The sequence below is a fragment of the Aplysia californica genome, unplaced genomic scaffold (assembly GCF_000002075.1).
Source record: "Aplysia californica isolate F4 #8 unplaced genomic scaffold, AplCal3.0 scaffold00814, whole genome shotgun sequence".
NCBI classification, from domain to species: domain Eukaryota; kingdom Metazoa; phylum Mollusca; class Gastropoda; order Aplysiida; family Aplysiidae; genus Aplysia; species Aplysia californica.
In genome coordinates, this window is record NW_004798084.1 from 268,697 (window position 1) to 277,014 (window position 8,318).

The window sequence follows — 8,318 nt, forward strand, 5'->3', positions numbered from 1 at the left end:
CCCCAACCATAATCTCTAAAAAAAGAAGCAAAGATCCCCCCGCCACTTTTTTCTCTCGTTCACTGCTTTACCTTACACCTATTCCTTGCTTGTAGACTACAAGATACAGTCCATTCTCAGTTCTGCATATGAATAGGCTTGGCCACACTTCCTAAATCCAGGCAAACTGAACAATACGTTATTCTTGAATAAAATCTGCCATTTCTTTTTTTTTTTCCTTCCCTGATTCTTCCACTACTCACTCCCCCCATCCCTTTAAATCTTTAAAAAAACAACAACATGAGGTATCACCATTATTTCTGTTTCACTTCGCCATCAAACTCTGCCAAACTCGCTTCACGAGTAATTCCACTCTGAACTGCAAGATAAGTCTATAAACCTGATTTACCAATCTTGAACACATCAATGCTAGAAGAAGTGAAAGATAAAAATGCGCCTTCAAAAATCCAAGTGAAACGTTTTCAACTAAGAAAAACTGCCTTCGGCCCCACCCCAAAACCCCAGATTACTTGAGACATTTTCACCTACACACCGTTTGGCAAATATCTTCCCAAAATTGGAAACATCACTTCAAGTCCTGCTGACACAAAAAAAACCCTTTATATTTCGGCCATTCACTTTGAAAAGAGAAATGACTAAAGAGAAATAAAAAAACACCTTGAAATCAAACCAAGAGTTTTGTTGTTTTAACTTGGCCATAAGATGCAGGCTTAATGTCTACAAAATTCAATTTGGGCTTGGTTGTGGTGAAAGACTGTCATGTCCGCTGACACAGGGAACAATCACACAGGACAGGGGAAAGGCAGTATGTGAGTCCCAAGTTTTGCAGATCACAAACGCAAAGATCGCAGAAATATTTACACTTTACATCTGGACTATTTCAGAATATTCGTTCCACAAATAATATTCATTTGTGCGTGTCTGTTCATGCTTAAGGCAGTGGTGTACTTATGTCAGTCTGTCTTTATGTGGGGGCGTGTGTGTGTTCATGTGAATATGTATGTGTGTGTTGTAATAATTACTAAAATAAAAGTGTGTGCATCTGTTGCTGTATGATTTTGAGTGCCTTTGTTAGCATTATGTGCATATGTTCTAGGAAAGTGTGTTAGTGTGAATGCTTGTGAGCATGTGCCTGTTGCACACACGTGAGGCACATATAAGCGAGAATGTGCAGGTGTTTTGGTCTATGTTGGTGCAGAGAAGAAGGGGTGCTCATGTATGCCCGAGCAATTGAATAGACATATATATGCATGAACACGGGTGTGTGTGCATGAGGACACATTTGTATAAATCTATGTTAGCATACCTGCATGTGTGAACCACAAAACCATCCAGTCTTTTTTTCAATATCTGACATGAAACTTGACAAGCACAGAGAAGGAGGGGTGGTTTGGGGAGTACATAAAGGGGAGCAAGGCGGGGGAGTAAGAAGGAGTAAAAAAAACAACTATACAGTAGATTTTCTGTCAATCTACCAACTATTGTGACCTTGACATAAGTAGGAAGAAAATCCCCAATCATGTTGACATTTTGATTTTGCTTCAGGTGATTGTCCTGACCCTAAAACATCAACAAAAGAAGGAAAAAAAATATATCCAGAGATTTTCTTCTGTGCGTATTGAAGAGAAAATTTTAGTGGAGTGAAGTGTACAGAATAAATTCTCCTAAAAATAATGACATATCCAACAAAGACCACTACCCCAACCAGTCTCTCTCTGACTTTTCCTTCTCGTCATTTGTACAACACATCTTTAAAATAAAATTAAAATATCTTGAGAAGCATCTCCCCTAACTTTTGCTAGCGTATGCCCAGAGCTGACCATGAGTGCTATATATGGTACATATTTACAGAGAGGTGCCAGGGCAAAGACTCCCAGACCTTCTCTCCCTCCCTCAAGGCACCACCACCACTTACTTCATTCTTTGACGAATACAAAAGAACTTTCAGAACATGCTGGAGTATTTAGAGATGGGGAAGAGAGCTTTGACTGTTGAATCTGAATCAACAAAAACTTCAGGAAAGACGAAGAAAGAAATCAGCTGGAGTCTTCGTGAAGCACATGGACTACTGGTGAAAATTTACAGTTGAACTGTAAAACCAGACAATAGACTAGAATTCTTTGAAGGGGAAAGAGTACAGCTAGAAAAACGGGGCATGTGTTATGGCTTCGAGGGCCTGAACATATCCCACAAGCTAGACTCCTAGGAGAAAGCGCTTATGTTCTAGACACGACAGACTCCTAGGAGAGAGCACATATATATCCGACATGGCTATATCCTGAAAAATTCTGCTGTATGTGAAATATACTTTAGAAGAATCCTAGGAGAGTTAATGCACATATCACATATGTGTAAACTGTACGAACCCTACAGGATGAAGAGAATGGGAACTGTCAGTGTGGTGGCCGTGGAAAGGAGGGGAAGGGGGAAGTTGTGAGTTAAATTGTTTGCAATTTGTGCACACGTTTGTGCGAATATCCCAGAGCACAGGACAGTGAACCAGCTACAGTAAGAGACAAGTTTCATATATAATATATAGCTTAACATGTCAACTGACATACATACATACAGAGGAACAAGGCAAAAGACAAAGCAAGATGACTTTTTGCTCTAAATTTTGACAAATCATGAACACTTTGTCACAAGACAAAAAAGTTAAAAATAAAACAGAACAATACATACAAGCCAAATGACATTGATGAAAATGTAAAAAGAACGAACATAACAAATTCCAGGGAACGCACGAGTAACAAGAGCCACCTCCCGCGGAGTGACAGCTCCTGTACACTACCACCTGTACCACTTATACCACAACCACGGAAACACCACGATATGAGAGAGAGCTACAGTCGTACGACAAAACTCATCATGCACTTGTCAGGGCACGTACAGAGACGCACATGCTCAGTTTGTGCTTCAAGCCTGCAGCGCTGTCCGTCTCCATAGTAACCCTCTGTCAATCAATCATGTCAAAGCTACGGATCACATGATGTCCACTAGGATTACACCTCTGTTCAAGAGGACAAAAAAAAGTCAATATATCTAAATCAGTCATACAAATATATAGATGTGTATATGAAAATCTACACAATGCATTCATAAGCATGAGTTAACATGAAAGGAACTACTGTCCAAATTGTATAACCATACATTTCAAATATTGTGCTGTTGAATTGGTATACTATAATTACACTTTGTAAAATACACAATCAATTTCAAGATTGTATGCCACACTCTTTCAACAGTTCTTACACTCCTGTAAATTGAGTGAAAAAAAACCCCCAATAAAAATTAAAATGAACAGATCAGCGACACCCTTGTCAACTCAACACAAAGATCGTTCGAGGGACTCACCTCTGACCTTACATCCCTTTAGCAGTATACATACAGTTAAAGTGGATCCTATAAATTTGCATAAGTAGACTTAAAAGTAAGCAAGCACTATAAAACAACAAACATGAACTAAATCCATAAAGGACGGATGCATACTCTACAAGTACACACCACAAGTGGAGATCTACTGCTTCCTGTCACATTAGAGTTAATCTGGTTCACCTTGTGCACCAAACATCGTCACTGACGTAAACACGTGCAGCAGACAAAAAGGGGAGGAAACTTAGGGACAAAATATCGCAAACACACTGGGGACAGTTGTTTTAACAAATTCTTCCCCCACATAACAAAGCTCAGCATTATGATAAGCAAATATTCCGAATTCACTTGTCACGATATAACCAAATCAGTCCGTGCTGAAATAAACCAGCAAATATGGACACGAATCCTGAGCCCCCAGTGCAATATACTCAACATGATGAGAATGAACAAAAGTGATCATAGCAAAAACCAGTCAACAAACTTATCGGCCTGTAGAAGAAGGACTGATGGCACCTTTGGGGGGGGGGGGCAATGAAACTAGACCCTACTAGACCCACTGAGAGGGGGGGGACTCTGTCTCCTGGCCTGTACATCATTATATGACAATTACAGGCGTCTGCTGAGATAATAAGCAACATGCACTTCTTCTCTTCTCATCACATAAACAGAAAATTAAGGAGAGACGTACAGTCCCGGAAAAATTTTCTAAACGAATGACTTTTATTCAATTTCATGTAATTGTGCAAGAAGTTCATAGGTAAATAGGATGTACTAGGGGTGAATTTGTTCAATTTTTCTTTAAAATGGGTCTCTGTGGTGGCCATCTTGGATTTTCAAACTAGTTTCTTAGTGCAGACGAATTTCATAGTAAATACTGACTTATCAGCCTGAAATTTGGCACACGACAAACCTATATGAACTGGGGATCTATGAAAGGATTTTGACCTATCTTTAAAACTACAAAAGTGAGCCCAAAGTCATTGGACCCCCTAGAGTCAGTTGACGAAATTTTGGGATACATATTACAAAAAAATGGAATATTTCCTCAAGTTACCGATATTTCCCAATTCCCTTTCATAGATCCCCAGAATCGATCTTAAAGCACCTGTACACCAAATTTGTAGCTTCTAGCTTCTATAGTTTTTGAAAACTCCTTGCACCCAGGAGGTCACATATGTCAAAAAGTAGATTTTGAGAAAAACATAAAAAAACAGGGATTTTTAAAAGGATTTTTAGAGCAATTTGCACTTTTCAAACGCCCTTTTAGGTCATTTAGGGTGTTTTTTCAACAGTTTCTTCATTTTGACTCGATAGAACAGATGTCAAAGGATGTTTTTCCGCAAAAAACAAAAGTTGGATAGTTTGAAAAATTGTATCGATATTGCCTTGGACCGCCGACCCGGGTCTTCCCTTAACACAAAAGATAGACCAGGAAAGATAAGGACACAAGAAACAAAGAGAATAAAAAGAAAAAATAATCAGCTGACAAAAACACACACTGTCCGACAAAGTACAAAACAAAAAAAAAGCACCAGACAAACAAACCTTAACTCATTAATGCCACCAACCAAATGTACCATGGTAAATTCCACACATGGTCTTACAGCCAATTCAGTTACAAATCAATGGCCAGTACACATGCCCTAGAGAGCCAAGTTTCACTTTAAACTGCATTTAGAGAAGACGTCACACATCATGTACCCATATCTAAAGCAACCGGTGTTTTAACCAGTTGTATCGTTTGCACCCACTTAATACTCGTAGGTAAACTATCATTCCATTAACCCTTTCTTCTTCATTCCCTTTTCTGGCATATTCCCAGATTTCCGGTCTGTATATCTTTCTTTTAGTATTTCATCACCACTTGTCTGTACAAGCACATAATCAAACAAATGCAAAAACAAACTGACACACGAGGGCAGCCATAACTATTGTTGGTATCTTTCACACTACCTCGATGCCAAATAATTGATATACAAATATCCCCAAACACAGAGCACTATACGAGGGACCACATGAAGCGCCTACCCTTACAGCCACGCTCAGCAGTGCTAGCACCTGGTAACGAGAAATCATGCTTCAGTTAACAAATGGGGCAAACTCCACATGACTAACCCTCCATAGTATGTGACCAAAACAGCTGACTCACCTATACATACACTACCACAATAGACAGCAGCCATTGTACTTTTATTTTAAATTATCATTAAAAACTCTTTACAACTCATTGACACAATCAAGACAATTTAGGAGGCAGGCTGCATTGACCCTGCGCATTAGAACTAACCTGGGTTGAGTGGGACACTGCATCCCAGTGGTCAGACGGAAGAGACATCTCGTACATAATTTCTTCAAGCAGACAGAAATTACACTAAAAGCTTTTGCGTGCAACAGCAAAAAAAACTTAAGGCTTCGTGTCCACTGGGACAGACATGACCCGATTTTTTGTCAGGAGGAGGAAAATCAGTCGCGCCGTTTCCATCTTGTGTGTCCCCAGAGTTCGGAAAGGACTCGTCTAGTCTATTATTCCCCGCATGTGTACGCTAAACAGCTGTTGTGACGGGCTGCGTTCTCGGTACGGGGCTATAAATAGTCAAGAGGTCACATGAACCCAAGGCGGGAAAAAGAAATGTATGGGTTTTAAAGGAAAATTGATAAAACTGTTAACATATGCATTTAAACCACCTGGTTTGCGCGTAGACTTTGCTCATTTTGACGCTGATTATGAATATGACATTAGATTTTTAATCCAAATTCAAAATTAGAAATTTTTTTTAAAGCTCCGGCAGGGCCTATATGGCTGATGAGTCACCTCCTTGCCCGGCTAAAATGCAGCAAGCGGCTTTCCAACTGACACGTCTTTTGTCGGGGCGTGTCGTGTCATGTCTGTTGACACAGACAAATGGAATTTTCATCGATTTCTTAGGGAAAAAACGGTGCTCCGTTTCATCTACCGGCTTTCCAAGAGACGGATGGAATCAGGTCGGTTGGTGTCTGTACCATTGGACACGCACACTAACCATAACACCACAGAAGTTGTCACTTTCTACATCATCAGTAGGCACATCCTATGAAGTAAGAACTCATCGCCTCATTAAAAACCAAAATTTGCTCCAAACAATAAAGCAAATACAGCGCAAAATCAAATCACATAACTACTTGTTTTGATTTACCAACAAAGCCAATTTCATCATGGACTGTGTGTACTGCTGGATTTCAAGCCAGTACCAGTACGTTTAGGTAAAGGCACAGGAAGTGAGAAGGGCAGAGGGAAAAGGAAAGCATACCGTTGACTTGGGAGGGCTGATCTCCAGGACAAAAGAACGCTCAACTATTACAAGTCGTTAGCCTATTCGCTATTTTCTTGTTGCGAGTTACAATGAAAATAGCACACAATAGCATTTTCATCATCCTAACCCAAAAAAAAAAAAATGAGGTAAAAGATTTTTAAAAAGTATCTGCATCCTTTCAAAATGGTCAGGTAAAGAATACTTCCAAAAACTTTTCCATGGTATGGATATTTCGTAGAGTTGCCATGGACATATGGAGGGTCATGTGGAATTTCCCCCAAACACATCACGTAAAACACACTCAAAGAGATCGCATCACTGTTCTGTCAGCACAAGCGGCCAAAAAATCACGTCTCATACAAGGTATCACTTAAAACAACAGCAAAATAAAAACATATCCCATCAGCTCGGTATCTTCTCAGCAGTTCTAAAACATCACTTCTCAAACAACGTATCACCTAAAACAACCAAAACACATCCCATCAATGTGTTAACCCTTTCATTTACATCAAAGTGGACACAAATACACCCATAAACAACCCCCCCCCCAACCATCAAACGCACACATATATATGTATATATATACACCACTTACATCAGCACCATTTTCCAAAGAAAATGTAGCTTTAACCTTACCAGGTTCTCATTCACCATTTTCACAAAGAAATGCACACTCAGACACACACACATGCACTCACACACACATATGTGCAATTACCAAACAGGCACACACACACACACACACATATGCGCAAGCACCAACATATGCACGCACACACACACACACACATACACACACACACACAAGCGCACACATACATACACATAGGAGGAAACATCCACTCAATCTCATACATTTTCTTTCATTCCATTCAAAAAGTGCCCAAATGTGATGTGACAGAGTAAGCACAATCTCAAAAGAAAAGCCCTGAATGCAAAATATATTTCTATGTACTGTATATATGTACACCAAAAAAAAGTATATGTACATAAAACACATAACAACTTCAAAATCATAATGACATAAAAAGAACCAACAGGGAAAACATGTACAGCTATGTACCATAAGTTCTAGTCAATATACAGACAATGCACTGTTGCATTGGGGATCTCCAGATAGGCTGACGTTCTTACCAAAGCTGCAGCTTTTATGTACACACTGCCCTCATCATATTTGCCAGGCCATAGGGTTTACAAGAGATGAGCACAATCATTTCTTTCTTTAAGAAAAGAAAAACAAATTTAAGTTTTTTTTAAAGTGTGAATCTTACTTTTCTAATTAATTCAAATTCAAACAAACAAGAATTTTCAGGTACGAGATAAGTTGAGCATCAACTTCTGAGAAATTTTGAAAATACAAATGGTTCGTTTTTTTTTCCCTTAAATATGAAAATTCCAGAAATCCAAAATGCTCATCCTTGGACACCCTGATGAAGGGCCACAGCAAAAAAAGACGGGAGAATATCTCCTCTCCATTACTGCCCTATGTTTGTCTGAAAATGACTTATTGTGTGTGTAAATGTCTGAGGCATGACCGGGGAGAAATCTCCTAAAAAACCCAGAGGGGCAAATGTGAGTTAGATTCAGATATGCAGGCGAGGGGTGGGTGCCCCACAAAGTAATGCAAATACAGAGCACCATAGAGGAGGGGGG